Source organism: Loxodonta africana, unplaced genomic scaffold (genome assembly GCF_030014295.1).
Source record: "Loxodonta africana isolate mLoxAfr1 unplaced genomic scaffold, mLoxAfr1.hap2 scaffold_59, whole genome shotgun sequence".
Taxonomy (NCBI): domain Eukaryota; kingdom Metazoa; phylum Chordata; class Mammalia; order Proboscidea; family Elephantidae; genus Loxodonta; species Loxodonta africana.
In genome coordinates this window covers 403,177-420,980 of record NW_026975316.1, presented here as the reverse complement: position 1 = coordinate 420,980, position 17,804 = coordinate 403,177, and the positions used below count along the sequence as shown (strand labels likewise).

General features: G+C 43.2%; 1 long non-coding RNA gene across 3 annotated transcripts in view; it reads left to right on the top strand.

Moving 5' to 3' along the window:
• The window catches only part of LOC135229891 (uncharacterized), a 359,848-nt gene that overhangs the window by 31,434 nt on the left and 310,610 nt on the right, over positions 1-17,804 (top strand). For all 3 annotated transcript variants that reach the window (XR_010320557.1, XR_010320559.1, XR_010320558.1), the window contains one exon: positions 1,468-1,968. This is a non-coding gene — a long non-coding RNA (uncharacterized LOC135229891). The remainder of the gene's footprint in view (positions 1-1,467; positions 1,969-17,804) is intronic.

Sequence of the window (17,804 nt, the reverse complement as noted above, 5' to 3'; positions counted from 1 at the left end):
GGGGAGTGTCTCATGGTTTTCTAATCTCTGTTGACTGCGTACAAGATTAAAATGACTGTTTCTTGCATGTTTGCTGGAACCTGACTGGAAACGATCTAGGTCTGCCATTTTCTTTGTAGGGAGATCTTGAACTACTGACCCATTTTATTTAGTGGTTAAAGGCCTCTTCTGGTGCTAATTTACTTGTAAAAAATTCTGATGCATGTTCTAGATTGCTCGAATCTCATCTTTAAATATTGATTATCAGGGCTTGTAGCCTCATGCAAGCCAATTAATCAATCCCAGATTTCCCCAAAGTCAGGCTCTGCAACTATTCCCGGTACCAAATTCCCTCATCTAAGACTTATTTGCAAAGAAAGATACAACAGTATGCTATCTACGCGGTTGTGTATCCGCAGCCTTCTTGAGTCCATAACGTGAGGTTACAGTCTTCTAATACTTTTTTTGTAATTGTTCTCTTTCTTTTTTTTTTTTTTTTCCTTTTTTCACTGCCAATACCGCCCCCCACCCCAGTCTAGTAGTTTTAAAGTTGTGCGTTTCAGGTTCAAGTCTGTAATCCAGCTGGGATTCTGTGTGTGCTGCATGTGTGCATCAAAAGAACACGCTTCTAGAAGCAGAAAGCAGGCAGTGCGACTGTTCGGTGGTTGGCGGGGCGGGGGGAGGGGAGCTGCTGCCCAGAGAGGGCGCCCGAGGGAGGCAGGAGATGCCGGGCTGCCCACCGCAAGCCCGCAGACTCCAAGGAGGCGGAACCCGCGTGCGCCATGAGCCTTTTGAGACAGGCCCAAGCCCGCCCAGCCGGGTGCTAACCTCGCACCCGCCAGGCTTGCGGGTTCCCCCAGGACTAGGGGAAGCCTGAGGCCAAGGAGGACAAGACCTAGGGTCTGGACCTGGGAACTGGTTCTGCCACGTGTGATCGCAGCACTTATGCTGGGAAGGAGGGCAGGAAGCATATCGCAACGTGCGTCCGGACGATGACCCAGAAGGGCAGGAGTTGTAGTCACCCACGGACTCTGCGTCTGCATATGGACGCCCCCAGGGTGCAATTCCAGGAGCAGAAGGCAAAGCCACAGAGGCCACAGTGCACCTCGCTGATGCTCCCCAGGGGCATTTCCCTAAATTTGGGGAACAGTCCCTCCTCTGGGCTAGGGACTTTGTTTCCTCCATTGTCATCACTGACTGTGAGCAGACTCTTGTCTAGGCAGACTAACGAGGAGTTATCAAAATGAGCTCCAAACTCCGGATTTGAGTTAAGGATCATAAATTAACACAGAGAAATACGACTTTAGCAATAAGTGCCTGCTTGAAGCCCAAGTTGCCTGAAAACACGGAATTTCAGTCTTTCAGCTCCTCTGCTAATCTAGGGACTAAGAACAGGATCTCACTGGAGCTCAAAGATGTGGGGCACTGGGAATACTCTGGGTCTGTCTGCTCATGGCTGATTGCCTGATTCCCAGTTTTATTATACAGCTTAAATACAGACCAGAAGAGGAGTTTGGGGCTTGACACCTGACATCTTAACACCAGTTCCTGTTTCTTGAGGAAGGAAGAGGTAAAATAAATCAGCGTTTGCTGTTTCCTTCTCCATCCCCGGAAGTCCTGATGAAGACCCTCTCAGGTAAGGATTGACAGGGAGTGGCTTGGTTTACTATTCAACTTTGTCCTTCAGTAACTTTGTTTATGTCCTGCATGTAAACTGTTGTGCATTGAGAAGCATTCTAATTCTTGTGCAGAAGGACTAGACCTCCTGCAGAATGACTATATTGTGCCTCCCTCGGGCACCCCTGTCTGCGCAGCACCCCCCAACGCCAACTGCCCAACCGCCTCTCTCCTGGCATTCTGCTTCTAGAAGCATGTTCTTTTGATGCAGAGATGCAGCACACACAGAATCCCAGCTGGATTACAGACTTGAACCTGAAGACCTTATGCAGAATGACAATTTATGAACCACTAAGCTCAGTACTAAAGCAGGTACTTACCCCTCAGAGAAGGCCCTGGGGGAGGTTGACACCTGCATTCCCCAGCGCTCCTGCTGCTCTAGAAGTGCCTGAAATGCCTCTCTGGGAAAGGCCTTCAGAGTAGTAGGCTCATGGCCCACGTGGGAATTCAGGCCTATTTTTCTGTTAGAACATCTCATTTCGCTCTGAAAATATTATTATCCAGTTTATCCACCAGGCATGAGTACAGACATCTCATATTTTCAAAATTAACCCCATTCTCTAATACTAATGTGCCACCAAGAGTATATTCCAAAGTTTTTCCAATAGGCTAGAAAGTCTTTGCAAAGAGGGGAGTCCTGCGCCATGTTGTGCAGTGACAACAGGGTTGGCATAATATGTTTACCGAGATACCTACCACTTTTTTTAATTTTTTATTGTGCTTCATTTGAAACTTTACAGAGCAAATTACTTTCTTGTTCAACCATTTATACACAATTGTTTTGTGACATTGGTTGCAATATTCATGATGTGTCAATATTGTCCTCTCCTATGCTCCAGTTCCCCGTTTCCATCCGCCATGATTCCTGTTCCGTCCTGCCCTCTTTTCAGTGCTTTTGGGCTGGTTTTGTACTTTTGGTCTCATACACATGATTGAACTAAGAAACACTTTCTTCACGTGTGTTGTTGTTTGTTTTATAGACCTGTCTAATCTTTGGTGGAGGGCGAACTTCCGAAGATACTTTCCACTTTGTTGCTTTCCATAATTCCTGAAATTCCAAGCCTGCCACCTGAAGAACTTCCTTTAGTGTTTCATTTAGAGCAAGTCTGGTGGCGATGAATTCTCTTAAGCGTCTTTCACCTGAGAATGTCAATATTTTTCCTTTACTCATGAAGGAAATAACAGCCTATAGAACACCGGGTTAATGTTTCTTTTCTTTCAGTGTTGAAAAAATGTTGTTTTCACAGCCTTTTCGCCTCCATGGCTTCTGATGATGAATACAGAGTCATTCCAATTGTTTCTCCTGTGTGAGATGACTTGTTTTCTCTCTAGCTTCTTTGAAGATATTTTCTTGGTCCTTGTTATTCCACAATTGACAATGAGGCATTTGGGCATAAAATTATGTGAGTTTAACTTGTTGGAGTTTGCATAGCTTCTTGAATCTGTAAGTTTGTGTCTTTCAACAAATTGGGAAAGTGTTGAGCCAGTATTTCTTCAGATACTTTTTTCTACACCACATATTTTTTCTACACCGTATGGAATTCCAATAAATAAATGTTAGATATTTTTGAATTTTTTTGAGGCTCTGTTCATTTTTTTTCAATATTTGTTCTCTGTTTTCAGATTGGATATTTTCAATTGAACTGTTTTCATCTCATTGATCCTTTTGTCTGTCAACAGCATTCCACTGTAGAGCTGATCAAGTGAATTTTTTATCCTATTTTTCTGTTTTTCCTGTCTAAAATTTTCATTTGTGAATGGTTTCTATGTATTTTTCTATTTTTCTAAGTTGTGCCTGTTACTTCTTTGAGCATGGTTAAAGTAGCTTTTTAAAGTTTTTGTCTGTGATTCCAAGACTGTGTCTTACTTCAATCTTACAGAAAATGTCGATGTTGTTTGTTTTAGGAATCACTTGACCCAGTTATGTTCAGGCTGCAGGTTCTTTCCCAACTTCTGTGTGCTGTGGCTCAGATGTCAGTTCAGATTTTGAAGACTTTGCAGTGATATTTGGATGTAATCTATGGGAGTGTCACTCAGTCTGGGACCTTGTTGGTGTTCTAACCCATAATGCAGTTCTCAAAGGATTGATCTACTTCTTAGGGTCAGAGCAAAGCATATGCAACTGTGGGAGTGGGGAGGGGTATGAAAAACAACTTTATGGTATCCCCCTCTTGAGCCGCCTGGTCTCTGTCTCTCTGAGGCTCTCTGATGTCTGAGCAGCTACCTTCCTGGTCCACTGGCAAGAATGTTGGGGCTTTAATCTCTTCATTCTGCTGCACAATTAAGTGACTGGGTCTGCGTATGAGGCCAAATAATGGTAAGATGGAGAAAATGTAACAGAGATTCCTGTACATTATTTGGTCCTTATATACTTAGGTCAGAGAGAAGGCACACTGTTTCGGGTGATACTTTGAAACAGGTATGGAGAAAAAGGCATTAACAGGTCGATAGCTGCATACTAGGTGTTACGGATTAAATTCTGTCTTCCCAAAATGTATATATCAGCTTGACTAGGCCATGCTTCTCAGTATTGTGCGATTATCCACCATTTTGTCAGCTGGTGTGATTTTCCAATGTATTGTAAATCATACCTCTATGATGTTAATGATCGAGGATTTGAAGCAGTTATGTTAAGGAGGCAGGGCTCAGTCTACAAGATTAAGTTGTGTTTTAAGTCAATCTCTTTTAAGATATAAAAGAGAAAAGAGCAGAGAGACAGGGGGACCTCAGTAGCACCAAGAAAGAAGTGTCAGGAGCAGTGCATCCTTTGGACCTAGGATCCCTGTGCTGAGAACCTTCTTGTCCAGGGGAAGATTGGTGACAAAGACCTTCTCGTAGGAGTGACAGAGAGAAAAAGCCTTCCCCTGGAGTTGGCACCCTGAATTTGGACTTATAGCCTCCTAGACTGTGAGGGAATAATTTTCTTTGTTAAAGTCATCCATTTGTGGTATTTCTGTTACAGGAGCACTAGATATCTAAGACGCTAGGTACCAGGAGATGTACATTTCCCAGCTCTTTCGCTCCCAGGGACACTATGACTAAGTAGCCAATGCCATAAATCCATGCGAGCAGACTGTTCTGATTACTGCTTTGACTCTACTGTCTGTTATGGTAACCACACCCACCTTGTCTTTGTTGATTGAGTGCCACCACTTGGATGCTACCACCATGGGGTCCAGTCAACTGCATTGTAGTCAGGTGTCTTAATTCAGTTAGGGCAGTTCTCACTGTGGACTCTTACTTACATAAAATAGCAACCACAGAAGTCTTCAATAATGCTGGGGCTTGCTTCCCAAATTTGTACCTCACTGCTATGGTAAAAAGAGAGCCCTCTGGGCACTCCGTGTGTGGGTCTGTGGGTCCAGCCTAATAAATCCATTCTAACATTCCAATTTCCCTCAGCCTTTGGATACCTTCTCCTACAGTATACAATGGCAGATCTGCCATTTCCACTTGATTTATTTTAGGCCACCACTTAATCCATGCTTCAGTAAACCAGCCAAATAAACTATGAGATCCTTTTCTAACCTCTCAAGCTGAAACACTGAATGAAGAATCTATGCTTCCTGGGCCTATATCAATAAACTCAGACTAATCCACCTTTATGTTGCTTGCACCGTTATCCCACACCCAAAATAGCCATTCCCACACATATTCACCAGGTTTCTGTATGTATATATTAGAAAAATCAAGCAGTTCTTTTGGAGTTTAGCATAGCTTATCCTGGGTCACACTTCATAGCTCACCTTTTGGGGCTTGTTGGGACTGAAGTCTAGGTATAGGTCTAGAAGCAAAAATGGGCAGAGGCAGTGGGATGTTCAGCCGTGTCTTATAAGGCATCTGCCTAAGGTGATGCCCCAGGCAATGCCCCAGACACCACCCCAGGAGACAACTCAAACAAGACACTTCAGGCACAGCTGGGGTAATCTCATCAGATGGAGGTGGAAGGGATAATTGTTTTACTGGGAAGGGTGGCTTAGCCGGCAAAGTTAGAGAATCTCTTTAGATGGGAGTAAGAGGTCTGGTTCTGTTAGGAAGAGCGATTCAACAGAAATTGGAGGTTCATTGTCCCCCGCTTCCTGACTATCTGCCCATATGTCCTCATCCCAAGTTTCAGGATCCCATTTCTTCCCAATCAGTGCCCTTACTTTAACTTCAGAAACCATTTGAGTGAGGTTGGATATTCAACTGGTGCTTTAATTCAGTCACTCTTATGATAAGAATCTGAGTTTATTTTTGGCAGCATTAGCCTTGTTAGTATAAGAAATATGGTTTTCTTTCTGGGCACAAGTGGCAGCTTTCAGATCTTGTATGTGGTGCTTGAGCTTTGAGTCCATTTCTTTCATTCACCAGTGTGGCTAGCAAAAGCAGGACCAACCAAGCAGCTTCCTTATTATTCTTATTCTGACAAAATTATAGAAAAGTATCAAATATGTAATCAGGCAGAGCCTTGTCTCTCACAAATATTTGATCCAGTTGTAGTAGTATTTTGCGTATTTCTATTGTCACCTCCCACCATGGATTAGCAATAGCCTATTTACTACTGGAGACAGTCATCAGTGCCTTTAAGATTAGCCAGACTTGAGAATCAATTCAGAAAACTCATCCTTAAGATTTGGTTCCTCTGGAACCACTGTAGGTACCAAATGTCTTAGCCTGGGATCTCTAGAGATGCAAAACTGGTGAACAGAATATATATATACACACATATATATATATAAAAAAAGAGTGTGTGTATATATACGTGTGTGTATGTGTGTGTATATATATATATATACATATAAAAAAATTTTTTTTTTTTATATGGAAACCCTAGTCGCATAATGGTTAATAGCTATAGCTGCTAACCAAAAGGTTAGCATTTCGAATCCACCAGGCGCTCCTTGGGAACTCTGTGGGGCAGTTCTGCTCTGTCCTGTAGGGTCACTATGAGTTGGAACCGACTCGACGGCAATGGGTACACACACACACACACACCCACCCACCCATATATGCTTACATATGTTAGTTGTGGCTGTTAGAGGCCATCGATCCTGTGTAAAACAGAATGAAACACTGCCTGATCCTGAACCATCCTCACAATCATTGCTATGTTTGAGCCCATTCTTGCAGCCATTGTGTCAGTTCATGTTGTTGAGCGCCTTCCTCTTTTTTTCTGACCCTCAGCTTTTCCAAGCATGATGAGCCTTTCCTGGGACAGGTCCCTCCTGAAAATATGTCCAAGGCACGTGAGACGAAGTCTCGCCATCCTTGCTTCTAAGGTGCATTCTTGGTGTACTTCTTCCCAGATGGATTTGTTTATTCTTCTGGCAGTCCATGGTATATTCAGTATTCTTTGCCAACACCATATTTTAAATGAATCAGTTCTTTGGTTTTCCGTATTCATTGTCTAACTTGCTCAAGCATGTGAGGTGGTAGAAAATATCATGGCTTTGCTCAGGCACACCTTAGTCCTCAAAGTGACATCTTTCCTTCACAACACTTTAAGGAGGTCTTTTGCAATAGATTTGCCCAATGCAATACATTGTTTGAATTCTTGACTGCTGCTTCTGTGGGCATTGATTATGGATTCAAGTTAAATGAAATGCTTGATGACTTCAGTATTTTCTCTATCATGGTGTTGCTTACTGGTCCAGTTGTGAGAATTTTTGTTTTCTTTATGTTGAGGTGTAATCCATACTGAAGGCTGTAGTGGTTGCTCTTCATCAGTAACTGCTTCAAGTCCTCTTTACTTTCAGCAAGCAAGGTCGTATCAGCTGCATATCATAGGTTGTTAGTGAATCTTTCTCCAAAACTGATGCCATGTTCTTCTTCTTACAGACCAGCTTCTCAGATTATTTGCTCAGCATACAGATTGAGTAAGTATGGTGAAAGGATACCACCATGACACATAACTTTCTGATTTTAAACCACACGGTATCCCCTTGCCCTACTCAAATGACTGCCTCTTGGTCTACATAGATATTCCGCATGACTACAGTTAAGTGTTCTGGAATTCCCATTCTTTGGTAAGCTATCCATAATTTGTCATGAGCCACACAGTTGAGTGTGCTTGTATAGTAAACAAAAATAGGTAAACATCTTAGTGATAGTCTCTACTTTCAGCCAAGATCCATCAGACATCAGAAATGATATCCCATGTTCCATGTCTTCCTCTGAATCCAGCTTGAATTTTTGGTAGTTTCCTGTCTGTGTACTGCTGCAACTGTTTTTAAATTAAATTCAGCAAAATTTTTCTTGCATGTAATGTTAATGACATTGCTCGATAATTTCCGCATTGCGTTGGACCACCTCTCTTTGGAATGGGCACACATATAGATCTCTTTCAGTCATTTGGTCAGGTAGCTGTCTTCCAAATATATTGGAATAGACAAGTGAGCACCTCCAGCACTGCGTCCCTGTGTTGAAATATCTCATTTGGTACGCCATCAATTCCTGGAGCCATGTTTTTTGCCAATGCCTTCAGTGCAGCTTGGAGTTCTTCCTTCAGTACCATCAGCTCTTGATCCTATGCTACCTCCTGATATGGTTGAACGTCGACCAATTGTTTTTGGTGTATTGAGTCTTTGTATTCCTTCCATCTACTTTTGATGTTTCCTCTGTTGTTCGATATTTTGCCCATAGAATCCTTCAGTATTGCGCCTAGAGGCTTGAATATTTCCTTCAGTTCTTTCAGCTTGAGAAATGCCAGGTGTTTTCTTCCCTTTTGGTTTTCTAACTCCAGATCTGTTCACATTATATTATCATACTTTGTCTTCTCCAGCTTCCCTTTCAGGTATTCTGTTGAACTCTTTTACATTATTTTTCCTTCCATTCTCTTTAGCTACTGTACATTCAAGAGCAAGATTCAGAGTCTCTTGTGACATCCTCTTTGGTCTTTGCTTTCTTTCCTGTCTTTCTAATGACTTTTTGTTTTTTTCATATATGATGTCCTTGCTATCATCCCACAACTAATCTGGTCTTCGATCATTAGTGTGCAGTGCATCAAATCTATTCTTGAGATGGTCTCTAAATTCAGGTTTGATATACTCAAGGGCATACTTTGACTCATGGACTTGTTTTAATTTTCTTCAGCTTCAACTTGAACGTGAATATGAGCAACTGATCATCTGTTCTGCAGTCAGCCCCTGCCCTGATTCTGACTCATGATATTGACCAAGTGAAGAGTGATTCAGAGAAAAACATGGATAGAGTGTGACCTAATTTCCATAAAAACAAACAAATGAATGTACTTACATGTGTCCCGGCAAAAAGAAGTGTGTAAAAGGGTACATATGTATCTTTGGACACTGGACACTTCAGGGGAGCAGGTATAATATACTTATGTGGGGATGGCTCTTATTATAACTTCTATATACAAATCTCTATTGTTAAATGTGTTATAAGAATGTAAAAGCTTTTAAAGTTTAATAACATCATACGTGTATGTGTGTGTATTTGAAACTTTTTTTCTTTTGACTATTTTATATATGTGTTTTTTAGTTATCTAGTTTTTTTTTTAGTGTGGCTATAGCAGAGATACCAAAAGTGGATGGCTTTAACAAACAGAAACTTATTCTCTCACAGTTTAAGAAGCAACAAGTTTGAAGTCAGGGCACCAGGTCTAGGAGAAAGCTCTCTCTCTTTGTGGCTCTGGGGGAAGGTCCTTGTCATCTATCTTCCCCTGGCCTAGGAAATTCTCAGCGCGTGGACACTGGGTCAAAAAGACGTGCTCCACTCCAGGCACTTCTTCCTTGGTGGTATGAGGTCCCTCTCATTTCCGCTCACTCTTCTCTTTGTATCTCAAAAGAGACTGACTCAAGACTCACCCTAATCCTGTAGATTGTGTCCTCCCTCATTAACCTAACTGCCTCTAATCCCGCCTTATTTACATCACAGAGGTTAGAATTTACAACACATAAGTAATCACATCAGATCACAAAATGCAGGACAACCACACAATACTGGGAATCATGGTCTGGCCAGGTTGGCACACATTTTGGGGGACACTATTCAATCCATAACAACAGAGAAAACACTGTCTTCAATGCCAGATTCAGAGACTTTTATCAATCTATGAAGGGCAAACACAGAAATTGAACAAAATTCAGACCAGCGAATTATTGCTTGCTCTTGTAACTAATGACTTCTTCTGGTCTCTGTACCTGGAAATGGCCAAAAAGAATTCTGTGAGGATTAATTCAGTTATTGCTAAAACATCTACTGCATTTACATGTCTACAGATAAGGAATAATGCTGGACACCATGTGTGATTCATTAAGTAACACAGGGACTATTAGACTGTTGTTCTCCTTCTCTGATATGCCACTATCACCTTCTCCCCTTGTTGCTCTCCTGAAAAACCCACACTTGTATATTCTAGGCTTTTTTCCAGGATTGAATTTGCAGGAAGTTGAAGATACATCTTTGAAAGATAAAGAAGACTTTGGCCACATTGTCTTTAGACAGTCGAACTTCCCAGCCAGCCTCTGTGCAGGATGGGAATTCACAATCCCTCCTACTCAGTACCTCTGAGCAGGACGGGATTTCTGTTTCATTATCAGGAGACTGTGGAATTCACCCCTCTTCAGAAAACTTACTTTCCTTTGCCTCAAACTGTCCCTCTCAGGATCTGTCACGGTCACTCTGAGAAATTCACATGGGCAGCCTGTATGGAAGTGCCCATCCTAGAGTCCCTGCCCTCCCTTCCTTGCTCCGTAGGGCTTCCTCCGACACTTGGGGTCACATCTCCCAGGGAGTACACACCTCTGGCACTTCCAGGGATTCCCAGGCCCTGGGATACTGTGGATGGGACTTGGAACTCAATCTGTTTCTTCCCATCCTCACCTTTGGTTATCTGTGTTCTGTCTTCACCAGATTTAGGAGGCCTTGTCTTCTCTTTGCTCATTTCATTTCAGTCAGGCTTTTCTATTCCAACTCTCTGATCTCAGGACACATCAGGTTAGACCACAGAAAAGAGAAAGACCAAGCAAACATCACTGATCTGTGCAGAAGCTGCTGGGAAGGGATTCGATTCTCATTGGTTTAGGGTTTTAAGCCCACTGCTCACCGGCAGGCAGGTTCCCCCCAGAGTCTGGCTTCTGTCTGGTACCTTGTACTACAAAGAACTCAGTGACCAGCCCACCTTCACAATCACACCTCCCTTAGAGCTATCTTTGCAGAGGCTGTTTCTCAGACTTCCATGTCCCACTGAAATCCCATTTCTCTTTCCTTACAAACATTGTGCTCATTCTCAGGGCCCTGAGACCTCATCTGCAGGTGAGTCTTGTCCTCTTCTCTCCTTGGCGGGGGGAGCTTTGGAGTGGACCTCATGTCTTTGGACAGCTATCCTGGGGCTTCTTCCACCCTGGTGCTCTAGGGCTGCATCTCTCCATGTACTTGAGGGGTCGTGGAAGGGGCACAAGGCTAAAAGAGTGGATCTTCCAGGTGAGGTGGGTTTAAGAAGCCTGAATGAAGTTCTTCCCTGAAGGGTGCATATTTTGCAGTCCAGACATCCTGCTCCTCTCAGTCTAAGTGTCCTAGCACGTCTTCAGGTGCTTTCTCCTTTGACCTTGAGGCCATGCCTGCACCCTCTGCAGCCAGGTCTCCGACATGTGTAGCAGCACCAGTAGGTGTGGTAGCCTCTTCAGCCCCTGTCTCCTCCTCCAGATGCTCCTGGAGGTGCCTGGCTCTTCTTGCCAGGACTCCAGGATGCTGACCAGGGACTCAGTGTTGGTTAGACTGAGGGCAGACCTGATGGCACTCACTTTCTTCAAAAACTCGGCCTCAAGACCAGGGGCCTTTTGCCGACAGGGGTGTGAGATGTTTTGGTCTGGTCTGCCAGACCATGGCTAACCCCTTGACCTTACACACTTGGGTAGAATACTCATACTTGACCTATGGATCTCTGGAGTAATTTGATGAGTGAGAATTCTGCCTAGTGGAAGCTGATGCAAAAGGCCTCGCTGATACTTGGGGAATCTTCCTGGGCTTGGAACTTGGGCTTTTTGTTCTCATGTTCTACCCTGAGTGACACTTTCCTCTTGGGTTGAGACTTGCAATAGTGGAGAGTTAATTTACATGAGCCCTCTGGGCTCTGGTGTCTCAACTGTGACCTAAGTCTCTGGTCTAGGCATCCCTGGAGGCCTCTCCATCACCACCATCCTCCACTTCCACAGTCCCCATGGTTTCTTTCTTCTTCCCCAGGCACAGACCATACTTTAGGGAATTTACTCTGGGCAATAATGTCTCCTCCAGAAAATTTCAGCGATGGTACTACCTTATAGCAAAAGTCTATCGTTTTTCCAAAAATTATAATACATTGATTTAAAAATAAAACTCCCAGTTTTCTTTTAGTAGATTCCAATTCATAGCAACCCTATAGGACAGAGTAGAACTCCCCATAGGGTTTCCAAGGAGCAGCTGGTGGATTCCAACTGCCAGACCTTTTAGATAGCAGCCGAAGGTTTATCCTGTGATAGTTTATAATATAAACAGAGGATCGCCACATTAAAAAAATTTTTTTTTTTTTGCGTTTGTTGGATGGAAGTGAATTTGCTCCTGTGGAATATGGAAGTTACCTCATCCTCTGCACCTTCATGATAATACATGGTTTCTCTAAAAACTGTTTTCTATGAAAGTTATTTTTTTTAGTAAATTTAGAGTGTAAACATTGAAACAGGAGAATCGGTCTCCTCTTTGTAACTTGTTTTCATACTCCTTTTAAGGGAAGGATTTTCACAGAAGGAATTATACTTAAAGAGACAGCGTAATTTGTACTTTTATGTGTGATTTAAAACTTCTCCTCGTACCCTTAACTAGCCTACACCAGGAGATTAAGATTGCCTTTCTCTGAACAGAAGCCCATTACCATGTCCTTCAGCGTGAGGCAGAAACAGATGTCCGTATTTGAGAGTCTGATGGCACAAACCTTAGTAGCTGAATCACAACCATGCCTCCTGTGTGGGCGAGCGGGGCTTGTATATGTCAGCTTAAGGGTCAGTTTTTTTCTGAGTTTGAGGGAAGGATTGGCGAGTTAAGGAAGAAAGAGAAGGAGTTTGGGAGGGGAGTGTAAGCTCCAGTGACAGACAGAAGATGGGGTGGGGGATCTCTCAAAGGGTATTAGAGGCCAGTCAGAAAAGCAGGAAGCAGCAGGAAGCAGGGCCAGTGGAGGGCAGCACTGGGTGGAGGAGGACAGCAGAGGTAATAGTAGTAGGGAGGGCAACAAAACTGGCCTGAAAAGAGTGATACATGACTGATCCTAGATGAAGCTCAGGTTGAGAAAAGTAGGAAAATAAAAAATTCTATCCTGTAGCCATGTTTGTGGTTAGGGGTTGTTAGGCTCTTGAGGGAGGTGGGCAGGAGACACAGGAGGGGAAGGGGAGTTCCTGGATCTAGGAAGGAGTCTACAGCCCTTCTTCTGCCCTCAATGATGTGGGTTCTGGCCTCTTCAACCTACCACTCCCAGAACCTCCTGAGAAATTTCCTTAGTTCTTCACATGGTATATTAATTCCATCTCATTAGAAAATATAATAATGAAGTACGCTTCTTGCAACCCACCCTTTCCACCATCCTATACTCTCTGCCCCAGTTGCCCACTGGCTTCCTTCCCTTCCACCATGTTCAGATCCAGAACAAAAGAGTGCCTTTTCTGCAGCTATTCTGGAAAGCTCTCAAACTTACAATTGAATTCTTTCATTTCATCCCTCATTTATTCCTACATTTCTTATTGACAAAATAAACTTTGGTTAATTATCCACTAAATGACAGAATGTGCTTTCTCAGGAGAATCTTCCTTATGACCTTATCCATTCACCCCAAATCCTTCATCTTGTCCTACCATGGCTCTCTTTTCTGGTGGAAGTCAGACCTTTTGTTCTGTAGCACTCATCAATCGGGGACAACTTTTCCTCACCTTTATCTGGAGTCTTAGAGAAAGGCCTTTTCCTCGTGTATCACTGTTTCATCCTGCTTGGGTGAAGATGTCCAAACATAATGGTCTGAAGGACCTTTATCCCTTCTCCCAGCAGGAAGCTTTAATAACCTGGGGACTCTGGCTTGCTCCTGAATTTCCTTGATTCAGTAGCTACAGTTTCTCTCCCACAAGACCTGAGGTTGGCACCCTTTTCAAAAAGCAGCTGAGATCTGAGTTAGCACCAAGGCTTCCGTAATCCTGTGTGACATCATTGCTGACACTGCTGAGTTCCATGGGCCCAGTTTGAAGCTAAACACGGCAACCAGAAAAACATGAAACTGTCAGGTAGGCGCTTGAGAAGTGCTAGTGCCAATGTGGGAAGAAGGAGATTAGATACTAAAAATGAATTGAAACTTTTCGGTGCCGTGTAAGGGGTTACTATCCCTTGGTGGGTAAAGAGAGCACAGGGAATGATAACAGTATCATGGGCAGCTGCTTTCTCCCAGTCCTCTCATTTGACTCTGTTGGAATCATGTCTCTCCAGCTCTGGTTATAAAATGTCCACTCTGAGCCCCTCTTAGGTCTCCTTAGTCTCTGAGTCTTCACACAGGCTCTGCTCTCTGACTAGGAGATGTTCTCTCCCTTCCCATCTGCTGGCCTACTCTCCCTGGTGAAGCGTGGAGGTGAAGAAAACTGACCCCACTGGAACAGATGAGGTTTATGACTTACCAAAAAGCCCTAAGACTCAGCAATTTTGTGGTCAGCCAGAATGGGAAGTTTGGGAGTTGACTTGGGGAAAGCCCATGACAGACTCTGCTTTTGTTTAGGAGGCAATTTAGAAGAGAAACCAGCAAATGGGGAGACCATTTGAGGAAGAAATTAAGAAGGTTGGGGTGGTGATGAGGAAGGAGGAGACTTCTCCAAGGAAAATAAAAATTCCAACATGGGGATGGTAGGGGTTTGTTTTGTGTGACCGAAAAGGACAGAAGAGGCAGGAATGGTAGGGAAACAATAGAAGAAAAGATAATCTGTGCCTGTTCACAAATGTAACAAATCCCCCAGTGCTTTTACCCTGTTTCCTCAGACTTTTCTCATCAAGCCATCCTTCCCCTTTTACTGAAGCCTGTGGAAAATACCTGGGGCTTCCTGGATGCTCGGCCTTTTTTCATCCCTTAACTATTCAGTCATATTCCCAACTTGGTTCAGGCATGACTTCCTGGTTGTAGTCTTCCCTGAATCTTCTCCTGGTAGATGAGTCCACTTCTTGCTCTGTACTCCATTGTACCCAGGAAACCCTTTACCACAGCATAAAACACAATTGCATTTACTACACATTCTTCCCCTCTCTGTGCCCATGCCTTCTATGAGACTCCAGAACACCTTTCATTAGCAGTAGGAGTCTTCTTCTACCTGTTGAAGGCCGACCTTACGGTTGCTTCAGCCATTGAAATAGTAGCAGAGATGATAGAAGGAGAGAATTGAAAAGATTTTACATTGAGTCTTGCCCTTTTGTTGCTCTTAAACCCTGAGAACCTGTGGGAATGACCCCAGGCCAGCCTGCTGAATGATGAGGGACCATTGGAAACAGGATCCAGCGGTTTCACTGAGTTGATTTTATGAAACTGGCTCGCAGGTGACCTGGAATCAAATTGTAGACACATGAGTAAGCCCTGCTGCGAGCCACTGTGGCTGGCCCAGATCAGAAGAACCCCAAAGTGACAACCTGAAAAATTGTGAGCTTAGTAAATGGTTGTTTTTTTAAGACACTACCTTTTGGAGTCATTTGTTATACAGCAATACGTGACTGATACACCTGTTGACTTGGCCGTTTCTCTTACCAGGCAGTGAGGCAACTTCTCTAAGTCATTTCATCACCAAGAGCATCTGGCCTAGGGTCTGACATGTAGCTGTTTATACAGGAAATCTTTGTTGACTTACTGCATGAATTAGTAATACGAATTTTATGTGCGAGTCTGCACAAAATCATGTATGAAAAAAAGCATGATTTTTTAAAAAATAAAATGAATTGAGGCTCAGAACTACCTGCTTACAAAATTGAGGGGAGTTTTTAACCTCACTTACTTTTAGGGTACTCCCTCATCCAGATATGCAGTAATTCCCAGGGTCTAATGAAGGACCAGTGCTTGGAGAAGACCTTCAACACACCCATTGCCTCAGCCTATGTGGGTGATCTCTCTAGAAGCATTCGTTCTGCTGTTTCCATTCTCAGCTGGAGCATGAGAACCTTGGTGGGGCTGTCAACAGCATAACAGGGTTTGTCTACTTATGTGCCTGCATCAGCCTTTGAGGTGCTGTAACCTACCCCAGGGCACTATCAAGAAGGAGCTCCTACTCCTCCCAATGTCTAGGACACTACTATCTGACTGTCACTCTTCCCCTGGGCTCCAGTTCACTCAGTGTGATCACCTCAGTGAGCTGAGGCTTTTACCACAGACTCTTCAGAGTCTTGAAGTTTCAGAACTTCAACACTGTGAGTCCAGCTATCTCCTTGAAATGAGGTAGGGAAAGAGGAAAAATGTAGGAAGACTTTATTTTCCATTTAATGTTGCAATAAAATTTCTTGCCCTGCATTTTTGAAGGGTCCTGCCTAACAATTCCCTCTGTTCTCTTCCAAGATGTAGGACGATGAAGAGTGAATGTTTGTTGTGTCATAATCTGCAGAAGGCTGCAAAGTGCACATGGGGTCCATTCCCCCGATGCTCACACTAGAGCACCCCACCCACGTGGAAATCTCTGCAAGTGTTACTGAGTCCCTCCCACATCCACAGTGAACAGCTTTCAGATTCTTATAAGAGGGAATTGTGTCCTAACACCAGCTGCTCCCTGGAAACCCTATGGGGCAGTTCTACTCTGTCGTATAGGGTCTCTGAGTCAGAATTGACTAGATGGCTACAGGTTTGGTTTTTTCTTTCAGCCAAGTGGTGAGAGTTTGATGTCAGCTCCATAATCGTGTTATTAAAAAATGATGACAAAGTACCAGGTGAAAGTAACAAAACAAAACTGAAATGTAATGGCTTTTTCACATTTATTGGCCCCACAGAGTTCCTTCGAGGTGTTTACTTTTCACTAGATTCGGAGAAATCTTTGTGAGAGAGACAACAGCTTGAGATAGCTCCAAAATTACGTTTCCCTCCTTAATGTTAGGTTACATTAAGAGCTGGTTGGCTGGTTTATGATCTGCCTGCTTCACAAAAATAGAAGGCCCATGCAGGCAGGAACTTGTCTGTTGTGTTTGTCAGAGTATCCTGGTACCTGGTGCCTAAGAAGTGCTAAAAAATTATTTGAGTGAATGTGGGTGGGTTTTTATAAAAAAACACTGTGTTGCTGTCTTTATTTAGTTAAATAGTGAAAACAGGGATAAGGAAAATGAAGACAATTATTTGTATAATTTAGAGTTACATAAGGTGAGAATAGAAGTTGAATAATGAAGAGATAAAAAAATAAGCTGTGTGGATGGAATGTACCCCCTTCCCTTTGCTTTGGAGGGAGACATTTTAAAATTGGATTGTTTTTTCCCTACTGATTTATAGGTTCTATATGTTAATTGAAAAGTTAGTCTTTTAGGAATCACAAATACTTCTATTGAGATACAATTCACCTGCCGTAACACTGCCTTTGAAAATATGCACAATACCGTGGCTTTTAGTATATGGGCAGACTTGGCACAACAGTCACCACTGTCTAGCTTCAGAATATTTTCAGTGCCCAGTAAATAAAGGCCCTTGTTAATGAAGGCGTATTAACAGTCATCCTCATTACTCCTTTCCTCCACGCCGTAGCAACCACTAATCTACTTCTGTCTGTGTTGGTTTGTTCTGGACATTTCATGTAAATGGAATCATGCACGTTGCGGTCATTTGTGTTTGGCTTCTTTCATTTAGCGTAATGTTCTCAAGGTTCGTCCATGTTGTGGCATGTATCAGTACTTGGTGCCTTTTTGTGGCTGAGTAATATTCCAGTCTATGAATATACCACATCCTGTCTATCAGGTCATGACATTTGGGTTCTCTCCACATTTTGGCTGTTATGAATAACACTACTAGGAATCCTCTGTGTGAGTTTGTATGTGAATATGCTTTTGATTCTCCGGGGTGCAGACCTAGGAGTGCAATTGCAGTGTTGTGTGGTAATTCTATGTTTAACTTTCTGCAGAATTTCCAAACCGTTTTCCAAAACAATTGGATCATTTTACATTTCCACCAGCGGTATTCCAGCTTCTGCACATCGTCGCCG